This window comes from Ambystoma mexicanum, chromosome 3q, assembly GCF_040938575.1.
Source record: "Ambystoma mexicanum isolate Mex_15411 chromosome 3q, UKY_AmexF1_1, whole genome shotgun sequence".
Lineage (NCBI taxonomy): Eukaryota > Metazoa > Chordata > Amphibia > Caudata > Ambystomatidae > Ambystoma > Ambystoma mexicanum.
In genome coordinates, this window is record NC_090926.1 from 536,429,473 (window position 1) to 536,444,957 (window position 15,485).

At 49.7% G+C, this 15,485-nt stretch overlaps 1 protein-coding gene across 2 annotated transcripts in view; it reads right to left on the reverse strand.

The window, feature by feature from the left end:
* PANK3 (pantothenate kinase 3) overlaps positions 1–15,485 on the reverse strand; it is a 202,747-nt gene that overhangs the window by 82,360 nt on the left and 104,902 nt on the right. The window lies entirely within an intron of this gene.

Below are 15,485 nucleotides of genomic sequence, written 5' to 3' on the forward strand. Positions count from 1 at the left end.
CCTTTGGTCCAATAGAAATCGCATATGCGTGCTGACGCGCTTACGCGCTGAGGGCCTTTGGTCCAATAGAATCGCGTATGCGTGCTGACGCGCTTACGCGGTAAGGGCCTTTCCTCGATTTTCACGCTGACGTGCAGGATTTTCACGTGCCAAATCACTCCGTTCCAAGCTGGCCACGCGTAAGCACACGGAAGACCACGCTCCTGCCCAGAAGGCCGAACTACTGCCCCCCAGAGCCCCGAGCACGCTCCCACCTGCCATCTGCTGCTGCCTGACTGCCTGCTGCCCACGTGCACTGCCATTTGCTGCCTGCACATCAGCCAGGGGTGCTGTTGCTGTGACCACCCCTGCTGGAACTGAAGACTCCCGACTGGGATTCCATCGCTCCACAGCCCAGCCCCAGGACCCAGTTGCCGACCCACTCCTGCCTCTGGGGTTGTCATGTCGGGGCAAACACCATCTGTGACCACTGACAACCCCCGGCCAGAGAGGCAGAGGGGCACCAGCTTCAGTGCCACCGAAGTTGGTGTCCTGGTGGAGCAAGTCCTGGGGCAGTATGATGCCCTCTTTGGAAGTTCCCGCGCCGACAAGGAAGGACGGACTCGGATCTGGACTGACATCGTGACTGCCATCAACGCAGAGGGGGTGGCAGTCCGGGACTTACAACATGTCAGGAAGCGCTGGGAGGACTTCAGGTCCAGGACCCTGAACAAGGCCCGGCGCCTCTTGAAGGCAGCGGATGCCAAGGGGCGCCGGGGCCACTTGTCGGAAGAACAGATGAGGGTCCTGGAACGCATATCCCCAGCGCTCCACGTCCAGGTCCTAGAGAAGCAGACCCGTCTGGAGTCGAGCGGTGAGTGTACATGCATCCTGATTGTGAGCAGTGCGTGTGGTGATTATTCGGTAGTGTGCAGGTTGCACATCTGTTTGTAGGGGGTCGAGTATGGGTGGGGGTGTACAGGGCCGTGGGGCTGACACATGCGAGGGCTGTAATGTGTGAGACATGGATGGTGCTTGTGTGTGTAGGCTTGCATGCCAAATGCAGTTGTGCGTGCACACATGTTTGGATGAATGTGTATGTAAGTAGACATGTCCGTGATGTCACGCATGTATGTTGTTTTCGGCTGCATGTATGAGCACTGTGTACATGTGCATGTGTGTGTATTTGACAAGGGTGCAACAGTGATGCAACATGGATGCATGTGACAGCGGTATGTGGAAGCCTGATTGGCAGATGTGACATGGATGCCCGTCTGAACACTGCGACACTTGGCAGAGGTGTACACATGCATGCAAGTGTGGTGGTGTGTGTACATGTGTGGTGCACTTCCTGTGTTGCATGTGATGTCTGGCTCCCCTTTGGCTGCTCATGCAGTTGTATGTGTAGGGATGGTGGTGGCAGTTGCGATATGGCTGTGGTATAGCTCATGTGTGCGAGTTGTAATGACATGTGTGTTGGGGATTGTGATGACATGTCTGAGGTTTGCCAATGCCACTCATGTGCAACTGTCATGTGTGTATGTGCCCATTGTACAGTGCCCTGATGCCTGTGTTTTGTTTCTCCCTGTCTGCAGCGTCAACTGATGAAGAGGGCGGAGAAGGTGCTGTGGAGCACAGCGGCGGGGATCCGACCGCCAGCCGGAGACGCAAGGCCCGGCTCCCCTCCCGTGTTCTCATCTCGTCGGGGAGTGAGGAGTCCGGTGCCGCGTCCCAGGCCGCAGCTGCCGGGGGGAGGTCCAAGAGGCGGAGGTTGGAGTTGGACTCCTCGGCAGCAGAAGGGGCAGCTGGGACCCCACAGGGCCCAACAGGGGAAGATGGCACGGAGTCATCCAGGTTGGTGGGGGGTTTGGTGGAGGAGGAGGCCGTGCAAGCACCAGAGACGGGGTCTGGAGGTGGGGATCCCACTGGTGCTAGTGGTGCAGTGCAGGACCAGGGACAGGAGGCAGCACAGGCCGTTTTCAGGCAGGGGATGAGCTGACGTCAACTGGCCTTCCTCTGCCTGCGGACGTGGCCATCCAGGTCCGGGTTGAGCCTGTCCTGGCTGGTGTGGCGTTGCGTCAACGGCCATGCGAGGTGACCTGCAGTCTTTTCATGGAGAGACTGCACGTCATCTCGAATGGCTCGTTGACCACGTCAGCCTGCTGGGACAGGTCACCCAGGCCGGATTCGTCCGTCTATGGGGCTTGCTCCGACCCCCTCCTCAACTGGACCCCCTACGCGCCAGTCGTCCTCTGTGCCATCTTCCCACCCATCAGTCACCTGGGTGCCCTGTGGAGCTGCCTCCGACGGTGCGGCCAGGCTGGTGGAGGAGGCATCCCTGCCTCGAGCCCTCTTGTACTGCTGCGCCCAGATGCCCACGGGCTCGGAGCGCATTACCAAATAAATAAACAAACAAACAAACAAACAGTCGGGAGTCGGAGGTCCAGCAGGGGTGGCCACATCAACAACTGCACCCCAGCCGGCGGAGGATGTGCAGGCAGCAGGAGGCAGTGCACGGGCAGAGGCAGAGCAGCAGCAGCAACATGGTGGGAGACATGAAGGCTCGGGGCCTTCGACATCGGAGGGGCAGGCATCGGCCGGAGGGCAGGAGGACCCAGGACAGAGAGTGTCTTCCGTGTGGCAGCGGTTGGGCCACGCCATAGGTGCGGAGCGGCGGCGGGCGGAAGAGGCGCGGCTCACAATGGTCAGGGCAGAGAACTCCATGCGGAGGGCCCTGAGGCAGGCCGAGTGCCTCAAGGCAATCCGCAGGGGGTTGGAGGAGGACACGGCGTCGTCGCTGCGGACCCTCGGGGCCATGGAACTGGACCGCCTCCGGGACATCGAACAGGAGTTCGATGATGCCCTGGCCCGGAACACCACAGAGTGAGCCGCTGGACTTGCCCGCCGCCTTTGTATATAGTTCTTTAATTTTAGGTTTCCTTTGTTTGTTCTTATGATTTGGAGTCGACGGACACTGCTCCACTTTTTGTATATAGTTGCATTTTAGTTAGGGTTTTTTGTAGGTTTCCTTTGTTCAGTTGGGCTCATGGACCCTTGGCTGTTTTGTACATAGTTCTTCATTGGATTGATTTTATTTTTCATTTGACTTTGGACTACATTTTTTTGGATTGGGATTTGGTGTTTTTATTTTTTTAACAGACATGCAGCTTATCTTTTTTTCATTCCCATTGTAGTTTGTTTCATTTCATTTGCATTCTTATTTTTTTAATACAATTTTGTTTTCATACTTCACTGTGTGGTATCATCTCATTGCTTTCATGCATGTCATGTTGGGTGTTTTCACATTCAATTGCAACCATTGTGTGTGACGGACATGGGTTCATTAGCTTTATGAACATTGGGGGTGTAACATGTAATTTCCTTTTCCATGTGGGTGAATGGGTTACTTGGTTGGGCTTTTTGGCTGTGGAGGCTGACCATGACGCACATGATTGGGGATTGTGAGGACCTGGTGGAGGCTGCCCATGGTGGCTGGGGGGTGGGGGTGGTTGGAGAGATGGGTGGGGGCCTGGTGGAGGGTGCCCTTGCACTGCTGGGGGGTGGGGGTGGTGGGAGACATGGGTGGGAGCCTGGTGGGGGCTGCCCATGGTTGCTGGGGGGTGGGGGTGATGGGAGACATGAGTGGGGGCCTGGTGGAGGGTGCCCATGGTGGCTGGGGGGTGGGGGTGGGTGGGAGAAATGAGTGGGGGCCTGGTGGAGGGTGCCCCTGCACTGCTGGGGGGTGGGGGTGGTGGGAGACATGAGTGGGGGCCTGGTGGAGGGTGCCCATGGTGGCTAGGGGGTGGGAGTGGTGGGAGACATGAGTGGGGGCCTGGTGGAGGGTGCCCCTGGATGCTGGGGGTGGGGGGGTGGGAGACATGAGTGGGGGCCTGGTGGAGGGTGCCCCTGCTGGCTGGGGGGTGGGGGTGGTGGGAGACATGGGTGGGAGCCTGGTGGGGGCTGCCCATGGTTGCTGGGGGGTGGGGGTGGTGGGAGACATGAGTGGGGGCCTGGTGGAGGGTGCCCCTGGTGACTGGGGGGTGGGGGTGGTGGGAGACATGAGTGGGGGCCTGGTGGAGGCTGCCCCTGCACTGCTGGGGGGTGGGGGTGGTGGGAGACATGAGTGGGGGCCTGGTGGAGGGTGCCCCTGCTGGCTGGGGGGTGGGGGTGGTGGGAGACATGAGTGGGGGCCTGGTGGAGGGTGCCCCTGGATGCTGGGGGTGGGGGGGTGGGAGACATGAGTGGGGGCCTGGTGGAGGGTGCCCCTGCTGGCTGGGGGGTGGGGGTGGTGGGAGACATGAGTGGGGGCCTGGTGGAGGGTGCCCCTGGATGCTGGGGGGTGGGGGGGTGGGAGACATGAATGGGGGCCTGGTGGAGGCTGCCCCTGGTGGCTGGGGGGTGGGGGTGGTGGGAGACATGAATGGGGGCCTGGTGGAGGGTGCCCCTGGATGCTGGGGGGTGGGGGGGTGGGAGACATGAATGGGGGCCTGGTGGAGGCTGCCCCTGGTGGCTGGGGGGTGGGGGTGGTGGGAGACATGAGTGGGGGCCTGGTGGAGGGTGCCCCTGGTGGCTGGGGGTGGTGGGAGACATGAGTGGGGGCCTGGTGGAGGCTGCCCCTGCACTGCTGGGGGGTGGGGGTGGTGGGAGACATGAGTGGGGGCTTGGTGGAGGGTGCCCCTGCTGGCTGGGGGGTGGGGGGAGACATGAGTGGGGGCCTGGTGGAGGCTGCCCCTGCACTGCTGGGGGGTGGGGGTGGTGGGAGACATGAGTGGGGGCCTGGTGGAGGGTTTCCCTGCTGGCTGGGGGGTGGGGGTGGTGGGAGACATGAGTGGGGGCCTGGTGGAGGGTGCCCCTGCACTGCTGGGGGGTGGGGGTGGTGGGAGACATGAGTGGGGGCCTGGTGGAGGCTGCCCCTGGTGGCTGGGGGGTGGGGGTGGTGGGAGACATGAGTGGGGGCCTGGTGGAGGCTGCCCCTGCACTTCTGGGGGGTGGGGGTGGTGGGAGACATGAGTGGGGGCCTGGTGGAGGGTGCCCCTGCTGGCTGGGGGTGGGGGTGCTGGGTGTCATGAGCAGGTGTGCAGGGTAGTCCCCTGTGGTGTGTGCTGCCTGCAGGGGCCGTGGAGGGTGTACAGGGAATACCTGGGAGCACACAGCCAAATCGCGTGTGGAACTTCCCGCGCACCCCTGAAATCCACGTACACGGCCAATTCACGTGTGGAACTTCCCGCGCACCCCTGTAATCCACGTACACGTTCAAATGGCGTGTGGAACTTCCCGCGCACCCCTGTAATCCGCGTACCCTGACAAATCGCGTGTGCAACTTCCCGCAAACCCCTGGAATTCACGTACCCTGACAAATCGCGTGTGGAACTTCCCGCGCACCCCTGTAATCCGCGTACCCTGACAAATCGCGTGTGGAACTTCCCGCAAACCCCTGGAATTCACGTACCCGGCCAAATCGCGTGTGGAACTTCCCGCGCACCCCTGAAATCCACGTACCCGGCCAAATCGCGTGTGGAACTTCCCACACACCCCTGAAATCCACGTACCCGGCCAAATCGCATGTGGAACTTCCCGCGCACCCCTGAAATCCACGTACCCGGCCAAATCGCATGTGGAAATTCCCGCGCACCCCTGAAATCCACGTACACGGCCAAATCGCGTGTGAGACTTCCCGCGCACCCCGGTATACACGCACACGTATTTTTTGTCAGCGGGTGTCCGTGTTTGTGGGTACCCCTTTGCACGTCATTTGTCCTGGAGGGCCACAGTATGGGACATTCATCATGGCAGTATATAGGTGCTATTTGTTGGCGCACCTTTTGGCGCACATTTCTTACAGGCGCAGAGACGCTACCGCCTGCTTTGTTGTGGCGGTCGTGTTTGTGCCTGTGCGCTGGTTTGAGCGTGCGCTTTTTTGCCCTATTCTATTCCATGAATACGTGTTGTAGGCGAGCGTGTGGGCGTTCCGCGCACTTGTGCCCTGTACTTCCACCGTGACGCCCACATTTTGGCAAGTTGTTCCCCATTCCGAGTGTTACGCCCCGTGTTCCGCCTACTTTTGTTGCGTGCGCCGCGCTATGTGCGATTTTCGCTGTGGCCTGTGCGATTTTCGCTGTGACCTGGCGCACGCAGTTAGATGGCCTGTGCGCCAACGTGCGCCGCGCACTTTTTTAATCGCACATCCGATGGTTTTCTCGCGCACGACCTTCCATGAATCGATGTGCGCTGCATTTCGTGCGATTTTCGCACTTGCACTGCGATTTTCGCAATTCCACTGCGATTCGCACGTTTTTGGCCACTTGCGCCGCACTAATTATTCCATGAATCGGCCTCTTAATTGTATTGTGGTGGTTGTAGCGACTGGCAACACACACTATAGTGATGTGTGTAGTAATTATAGGTACTGTAGGGGGAGGATACAGTATTTGTAATATGGTGGAATGATATAATTGAAGTGTATATAGTATTTATGATTGTAGTACAATGGAAGATATTGCTTTTGTAGTACAATTGAGGATAGTGCTTATGGAATATATATTTGTTGCTTTGTGAAGATAACAAATAGGATAATAATTTGTCTGGTTACTTAGTTGCATATGGTAATAAAGCTGGAATCTCTTTTTCTTTTTACGTAAAAATAAAATAGTATAATGTGTTAAGCAAGATAGTTTAAAACCTTTAATTGCATACAATTTTACATATACATTTACTTTTTTGACCTCATAGGTAGAACATTCTATTTATTATGTTTGGTACAACATCAGTGTGTGCTACACTGTTGTTGTATTGACATGAAATAATCATTGGGAAAAGAAATCTATAGTAGATTTAAAAAACCCTACTGTTTTCTTTACATTTTACTGTTACATGAGTGTTTTGACTCAGGGGATGCTAGGCAACCCAGCCAGCACTCTATAGGAAGATAGGGTGTGCTGGGTCAGTACATTTAACGAGACTAGTAAAGTCAATTTAACTTTACATGCTCTGGGAGATAGTAGTCAGTCCCAGAGAAGGTATTTAAACCTTGGGAAGTCTGAAAGACATCCCTGTGCCACTGCACTGAAGGTGCTGTGTGACACACAGAAAAAGATGATGCCTATGGAGTTGTTTTAAAACTACATAACCAAAGAACACAAAAGTAAAACACACATCAAAATACATGGAAGAGTGGAAAAAAAGGCTCACACTCTTCCCAGGGAAAAAAAATGAAATCTGAGAAATCCAGCAAAGTTACTGGAGGTCTCAAAAGGTAAGGGAAATTAGCACATTTTGAGAATTCAACCTAACACTCATCCCCCCCAGACTAACGGACAGGAGGATTGAATCCACTGCTGGATGAATTTCCTTACTCCAGTCGGTCAAACATCCTGGAGAGACCATCAGCATTTTGATGGTGACACCCAAACCTGTGTTCAATGGTAAAATCAAACCCTTGCAGGCTGATTGACCATCTCAGTAGTTTAGGGTTTTCCCCTTTCATTTTCATCAACCATCTCAAGGTCAGTCTGAATCACAAAAGTAGATACAAGTATGGTCTAAACTTCTTCAGTGACCACACAATAGCAAAACATTCGCTTTCAATGGTTGCCCACCTTGTCTCAGGTTCCTTCAGCTTCCTGCTGATGTAGCAAATGGGGTGCTCCCTACCTTTCTCATCCAGCTGACTCAGAACTGCACATATACCTGTATTTGAAGCATCTGTCTGCACAATGAAGGTTTGGTTGTAGTCAGGAGCTTGACAAAGGGCTTTCTTTAGGCCTTGTAATGGTTGAGTGTACTCCTCATTCGCCCTGACCTTTTTAGGGAATTTGGGAGAGGAGATCACATTCAAGGGAGAAGCTATGGTCCCATAGTTCTCAATGAAGTTCCTATAGTAACCGGTGAGACCTAAGAAGGCTCTCACTTGGGTTTGAGTAGTAGGGGTGGGCCAGTTTTGTACAGCTTGTACTTTGCTAGGCAATGGCCCGATTTCACCTCCTCCTACCTCATGTCTAAGGTAGACCACTTTGCTCTGACCAATTTGACATTTACTTGCCTTTATGGTCAGTTGGGCCTGCTCAAGAGCCTGCAAAACATATCCTAAGTGGTCAACATGTTCTTTCCCAGTAGGGCTGAACACTGCAATGTCATCCAAGTATGCCATGCAGAAGTCCTCCATCCCATTCCGAACCTGGTTAACCATCCTTTGTAATGTAGCAGGTGCATTCTTTAGTCCAAAAGGCATTACATTAAACTGGTAGAGGCCTGCTGGGGTTGAGAATGCAGTTTTCTCCTTGGCATGGCCTGTCAGTGCTATTTGCCAATAGCCTGAAGTCAGATCAAATGTACTGAGGTACTTGGCTGAACCAAGTTTATCCACCAGTTCATCTTTCCTTGGTAAAGGGTGGGCATCAGTCTTGGTGACTGCATTAAGAGCTTTATAGTCCACACAGAATCTCAACTCCTTGGATCCTGCATTTTGTACTAGAACAACTGGACCAGGCCATGGAGTTGTAGAGGGCTCCATTACCCCGAGATCAAGCATCTTGTTGACCTCCTCCTTTATGTGGCATCTTACATGATCTGACATCCTGTAACCTCTGCTGTTAACAGGTAAACAGTCACCAGTGTGAATATCATGCTGGCCCCAAGGGGCCAAACCTGGTGATAGCGAAAACAGGGAGGCAAACTGATTTAACAGAAACTTGCACTCTTCCTGTTGTTCAGGTGTCAAATTAGAAGAGAGATTAACTCCTATTTTCTCATCTAAAGGCTGGCCTCTGAGTAGGTCAGGTAGAGGTTCACTCTCCTCCTCCTCTTGAGCTGAAAAAAGCTCCCACTTCTGGTCTTGAGACATAAGCTTTTAGACAGTTGGTGTGAAAGACTCTGGGAGCCTCCTTAGGATTGCCTAAGTCCACCAGATAGTTCACCTCTCCAAGTTTACCCACAACCTTGAAGGGTCCTATCCATTTGTCCTGTAAGGCCATCTGCCTTGTAGGTACCATAACTAGAACTAGCTGGTCTTGAGAAAACTCATGTTGGCCTTCTGGTCATGCCAATGCTTCACCAGAGCATGACTTTCAAGTTATCTGATGCTTCTGCCATCATGTGTGACATTCTCCTCCGGAGACCTATCACATAGTCAATGACTATTACTGGCTTGGGGAAAGGAGCACTCTCCAACCCCTCCTTAATCAGGGCCAAAGGGCCTCTAACTGGATGGCCATGGAGAAGTTCAAAGGGACTAAATCCAACTCCCTCCTGAGGGACTTCTCTATAAGCAAATAGAAGAAAGTGCGATCTTCTACTGCCATGCCTTCTAAGGGGTTCTTCTAAAGCACCTATCATGCTCTTCATTGTACGGTTGAACCTCTCTACCAATCCATTTGTCTGAGGATGGGAGGCAGTTGAGAACTTGTAAGTTACTCCACAGTTTTTCCACATGGCCTCTATGTAGTGGGACATAAAATTGGATCCCCCGTCAGAGATAACTTCCTTAGGAAAACCTACCCTGGTATAAATACCAAGTAGGGCCTTAGCCACAGCCTGAGCTGTAACAGTTCTCATAGGTATGACTTCAGGATACCTAGTAGCATGGTCTTCTACAACCAGGATAAACCTGTTTCCTGAAGATGTTGGAGGGTCTAACGGACCAACAATGTTGATTCCTACCCTCTCAAAAGGGACTACCACCACTGGGAGAGGCAACAAGGGTGCCACATTCTTGGCTCCACTCTTGCCAGAGGTTTGGCAAGTGTGACAGCTCCCACAAAACGTATCTACATCAAACCCCAACATAGGCCAGTAGAAATATAAAGAGAGCCTTTCCTTGGTCTTGTTAAAACTCAAGTGACCAGTCAAAGGTATGTCATGGGCTAACTGTAGGAACTGGAGTCTGCTTTCAAGACGCACTACAAGTCTTTGGTAGTCCCCTGGGATAGACTCAGTTGATCACTGTAGAAGAGGCCATCTTCCCAGTACAACCTATGCTTCCCTGTCTCTTGCCCATCCAGCTGGGAAGCTGCCTGTTGGCGAAGACCTTCAAGAGAAGGACACTCTCTTTGACCTCTGTTGAAGACACCCCTACAGGGTCCACCTTCTGCCAGTAAAGACTGCAGCTCAGGATGGTCTGCAGGATCCAGATCTCCAACAGGAGCAAGGTCCTCATCCAGCTCTGATTACTCAGCAGCTGATTCAACCACACAAGGTTGTTCCACACACTCAGCCTCAGCTGGTGGAGGAGTCACAGGTGTGACTTTGGACAGTCTTCTCAGGGATGTCCTTGTTGGTAGCACAGGAGTCCTGGCTGTTTACCTCCTGGGGGTTTCAGGTTTCCCCCTTTCCTCCTTTTTTGAAATTGCAGTCAGTAGGTCCTGTGGTCTGGGAGTTATATCTTCTTCTATAATCTCCCCTTGAGAGCCTTTAAAGGTACTCTCTCTGGCCTTCCTAGTCTGCTCCTGTTTCTTTTTGCTGGGAGGCCTGGGGGTGCTTGATACAACTCCAAGAGTTTTTAAGTCATTCCCCAACAGGACTCTCCCAGGTACTTCACTCTGCACACTTATAGGTATCTTGACAGTCATGCCATTGCACTGGATGAGAGCTGGTAACTGTGGAAACATTTGGACAGGGCCTCCAGCACGCTTAGTTAGGTATTTAGGTGCCTTAGCAACATCCTCTACTTTGAAAAATGATTAATCAACTACAGTTATGCTGGCCCCAGTGTCTCTGATGGCAGGGGTCTCCTGACCATTCACAAGAACACTGTATTTGTAATACTCTTTTTAGTATTGTCTGGAATGGAATTGTAAACATCTAAGTTCTACTGTGCCCACAGACCCAGGGATACTAAAGAAACACTGTCTGAGACCGTCATGGGTTCCTAAGCCAGCAAGTGAAAGTTTCCACTTACCATTGGTACTTCATCCTCTGGGGAGAAGGCTAAGGAGACAGTGTGGATCCCTGAAGGTGTACCCTTGCATCTGGGATCCCCTTTCACATGGTCAGCGGGCCCACAGGCATAACAATTTCCAAATGTCTTTATGAATGGGAGTTTGTTCTGACCGCCTTCTGGTTTGGCACCAGGAGGTACACTAACTAGCCTGATTTGGTTTCCCTTGTGGCTTACCCTTGTTATGTTTGGGGCCCTCTTTTGAAGTAGAGGTATTGGAATTATCTTTGGTATCTTTCTTGTGTTGCTTCCCCTCATCCGTCTTCTGAGTTACCCCAGAATCCTTGCGAGTAGCTTTATTAGCAACCCACAAGTCAGTAGCCCTTGCTAACTTCTTTGGATCAATTTCCTTAGAGTCAGCCAAGTGCTGTCTCAGCTCAGGAGAGCAGGCATCATAAATAGATTCCAACATAAACAGATTCTCATACCTTCATAAATGTTAACTCTGTAACCCTTAACCCATCCATGTACGTTTTTCAAACATTCAGTCACCCAGGTACCTCAAGGGGTACCATTGTGCTAATAGCGCCATGGTTTACCGCCTACCGTGTAATGAGGCTCTTAGTGTTGGACCTGGTAGGGTCCCTGTGATCAAAGGTTGAGGCCTATGAGCAGGGAGACGCAAGACACGGCCTACATTCTGAAACTCTTCTGTGTCATCCGACTCATCCATATCATTAGAGCTGGGCTCTGATATATTATCATCCCCATCAACATTTTCCACATTAGATGTGTAAGTGATTTCAATCTGTCACACACCCAAGTCTCGCCCAGCATGTAGTGCGCAAATTAAACCCTTATTTATTTTTATCTATAAGTTTAATATTCTGAAAGATATACAACTCATATCACACCCTTCTCCTGAGACCTACCCGGTCACACAACCAGGAATCGGGCTAGTTTGAACAGGTAAATAGTTATTTATGTATTTAGAATTTAAATCACAATATATTTTAATAGGTAACAACAATCACCAATGGGGTGACAGAACACTGAATAATATATTTAATGCACTAGGAATCAAGTAATGAGCACAAAAACAAATGCAGCAAAGAAAAGGATACTTTTGGGTCGGTTTGGAACAGATAGCCCTATGGTTAGGGGTCCCCCCTGCAACACCTCTCAACCCACCAATAGGCAATTTAAATAGATGTGAAGAGAGAGCAGGTACTCAGGAATAATACAGATCAAACAGATTATCACTCCCACCTTCCCCCTTTAAACACCAGAGAAAAACGCAATGGACTTTTCAACTGTCAGGATGGCTTTGAAATTGGCTGAGCAAAACACCAAATGTGGTCAAAACTGCTAAATTATTATACATTTCTACAGGAGCCGCTTAACAGATGCAAGCAAACAAAAGCAATGGTTTGAGCAAACGAAAACAATTGGAATCTCAAAGTCAAAGTGGGAAATAATATAAAGCTATTCACACGTGTAAACTTTTCAAAATGTCAATTTGCGGCAAAAGTTTCCTTTTTGCGATTTTTGATATAACGCGTCAATCGCACTGTTTCGCACTGCGGTTTTGGGTTCTATAGATAGCTAAGGATGTTAAGTATCGGTGAGAGGTGAAATTTTGTTTCTATCTTTAAAACTGAAGGAGTTATAGAGGTTTTCGTGAGAGGTGTGTTTGAAAAATAGGCGCGTAAATGGAAAACAGAAATTCGGGTTTAAAAATGACAGATAGGTTTTCTTATACTATATTAAGGACTACGAAAAAAAGAATGCCACATAGGAATTAGTTATTCATGGCCGATCATATCTCTTCATGCGTGATACTCTAGTTTCTGTTTGGTTTGGGAATTACTTTTCTTAATGAAATCAATAAGGAGTTATGGTTTAGTAACACAGATGAGAGAAAAGTCAGAGCATGGATAGTTCTAACCATACTATGGTTCTGAATTAAAGATGAGATGGGTTTGAGATTGTGATCATACAATGCTGATATATTATGGGTCACTGTTTTTCCTGTTCATACTTACAGTCCTTTGTAATTAAATTGGACCGTCAGTTCTGGTCATTGGATCGGGCGGACTACTGGCAAACAGGCACCTCTGGAGGGATTTGGATCAGCGGAGCGGTTCTGGGCAAGTTTGGACTGCACCTCAGACTGGATTTGGAAGGGGCCCTTCTGGTTACTTGACACGGTAGATAGCCGGACGCAAGTTTTCAGCGGGCAAGCCTAATGGTAGCCAGCCAAGCTGAATTAAAATTAAGTCCCTTCAAGTTTGGGATTTTTGCAATGGGGTAAGGCTAGCAATAATTTTGCAATGCTAGAATCGGAATTCTGCAAAGAAATCTGGATCTTTCCAAGAATTCTGGAGTCAGCTACAAGTTGAAATGTTCTGCAATAAGGTTCTGAAAGCAGTGTGTTCTAGAAGCAGTCTGTTCTGGAAGCCTTGTGTTCTGGAAGCAGTTTTTGTTATGTTCAGTGCCCTTCCTATATCCATTACAAATTTTATGGTGTGGGCAGAACTTCAAAACACACCTCCATGTCTGTGAGTGGCTACAGGCATGCACTTTGTTTTGGTTGGCAGCCTAAACAGAGCCGTCATTTTAGGACAGGATTTAGGAACACCCACCTGGATTTTTACCCAAAACATACTTTTGCACAAATGTACTTCTACCATTATGTACCCTCATAAAATTAGACACATATTTTTCACATTTGATTGTCTACATTTACATACAATTTCCATGTTTGTGAGAGCTGTATTGGTCATTCTATGGATTTTTATCAATTTTACCCATAACACTTTGGATTAATCATTTCTAATTCGATACATCCCTCGGCGCTGATCAGTAGATCGTGTATACTTGGCGCTGTTTAGTGGATCGTATACATACAATTTTAAGCTTGCAACATTAATAGTTTTGCCACAATCAGTGTTTTAGTGTATCTTTGGTTCCTTATATAGTAATAACTCCTACCACATCTTCAACTGTCTAGCATGAGTTCAGATTTATAAGTTTGTATTTCTCACCTGTCTACTTATTTTGGCTGTCATGTTAAATGTCACAGTTCTGAGGCCAAAACAAGTAATTGCCATTCAAAATCCAGTCAATGTTTTTTTTTCTTACTTCCAAAGTGAGCAGATGGCCAGTCCTTTGAAGTTCACTGAGAAACCTCCCCCACATCCTGCTCCTCCTTGCAGAGGCCAATTCTCAGCATGTCCTTTGTTCTTTGGTCAGCCAGCAGAGGAAGGTCTGATGGCCATTAACAGCCATTAGCCTTCCTGATCTCAAGGGAGTGTCAAACAGAGATGTCAGTTTTCCCAGGCCAGGCACTGTCAGATCAGAATTCACATGTGGATTGGCCCCAGACTGGGCTCTTGGACATTAAAGTATTTTCATTTCAAATATAAAATATAAGCACAGTGTATGAAGGATTTAAACATTTTAAAAGAATTAGCCCTTCACCAACAAGCTTGAAATAGTGAATTTTGCAATTTTTCAGGACAAAGAAAATACATTTAAGCCGAGTTTTACAGCCAATTTCTTTAGGCAGCTGGCAGGCTGTGATGCCTGGATTCCTCTGATTGCCAGCAGGATCCATGATTCCAGCGCACTTTCCTTTCAATAATTCACTGGGGAAAAGGCTTGTTTCCAGTGACGGATGACAGATGTCAGCAGTGATTCCTGCGTTAACACCATTTTGCCGGTGTATGTGGCAGTGCGTGCAGCTCTTTTGGTGGGTTATGAACTCTGTGTGATTTTGCAGACTTAGTGGGGGTTATTGCCTCCATTCTTGGCAATTTCCTTTCCCCATTGGCAAAGGGGTGCAGTGTGGCGCAGTGGCGTAGATATAAAATACTCCTCAGCTGTAAGCGTGGGGGTTTCAGACCCACTCCTCAGACGTTGGTATTCTAACAACTTTTCTATCAATTCAACCTTTTTGCCTTTTACAGTGAGATTCCTAGTTTTACACATCTCTCAATTGATCAACTGTTAAAGTGACTAGGGTCTCCGGTCTGTAGTGTTCCGTGTCAGTCATGATAATTGCTTCTCTAGTGTTGCTTTGCCTTGTGAGGGTTATTTGAACAAAGGTAAGAGCAGCACTCTAAAATATACTTTATCCTCACCACTGTACACCAGTGTTAGGCAGAATCACCTGCAGTACCCTTTTGGAACACTACATGCAATTAAGACTACAAGCGTCATTACAATTTCACCTTTGGTACAAGCCTGTAATACACAGTTATGTGGTAGCAGTGGCTGAGCAGCCAGACTTATCTCAAGAGTTGAGTGAGCAGTAGAACAAGTTACACAACAGGACCAACAAATACAGTGGTGCAAACAAACACTTACCCAAGGTTTCTTGGTAAAAGAATATACATTTATTTACAAAGTCAGTTTGAAAACATTACACTAGCAAGAGCAGCTCAATATCATATACTAATATACTACAAACACACAACCAATAAGTTACTGAAGAAGTTCAGCTCCCCTGAAGTTGGAGCAAAATGGCACTTCGGATACTTTAAAAAGGGGTAAAAAGACAAGGTTATAAGACTCAACAGCACAAATACTTACATAGGCAGGGCAAAGGGTTTCAGTAAACTACAGCCAGCAA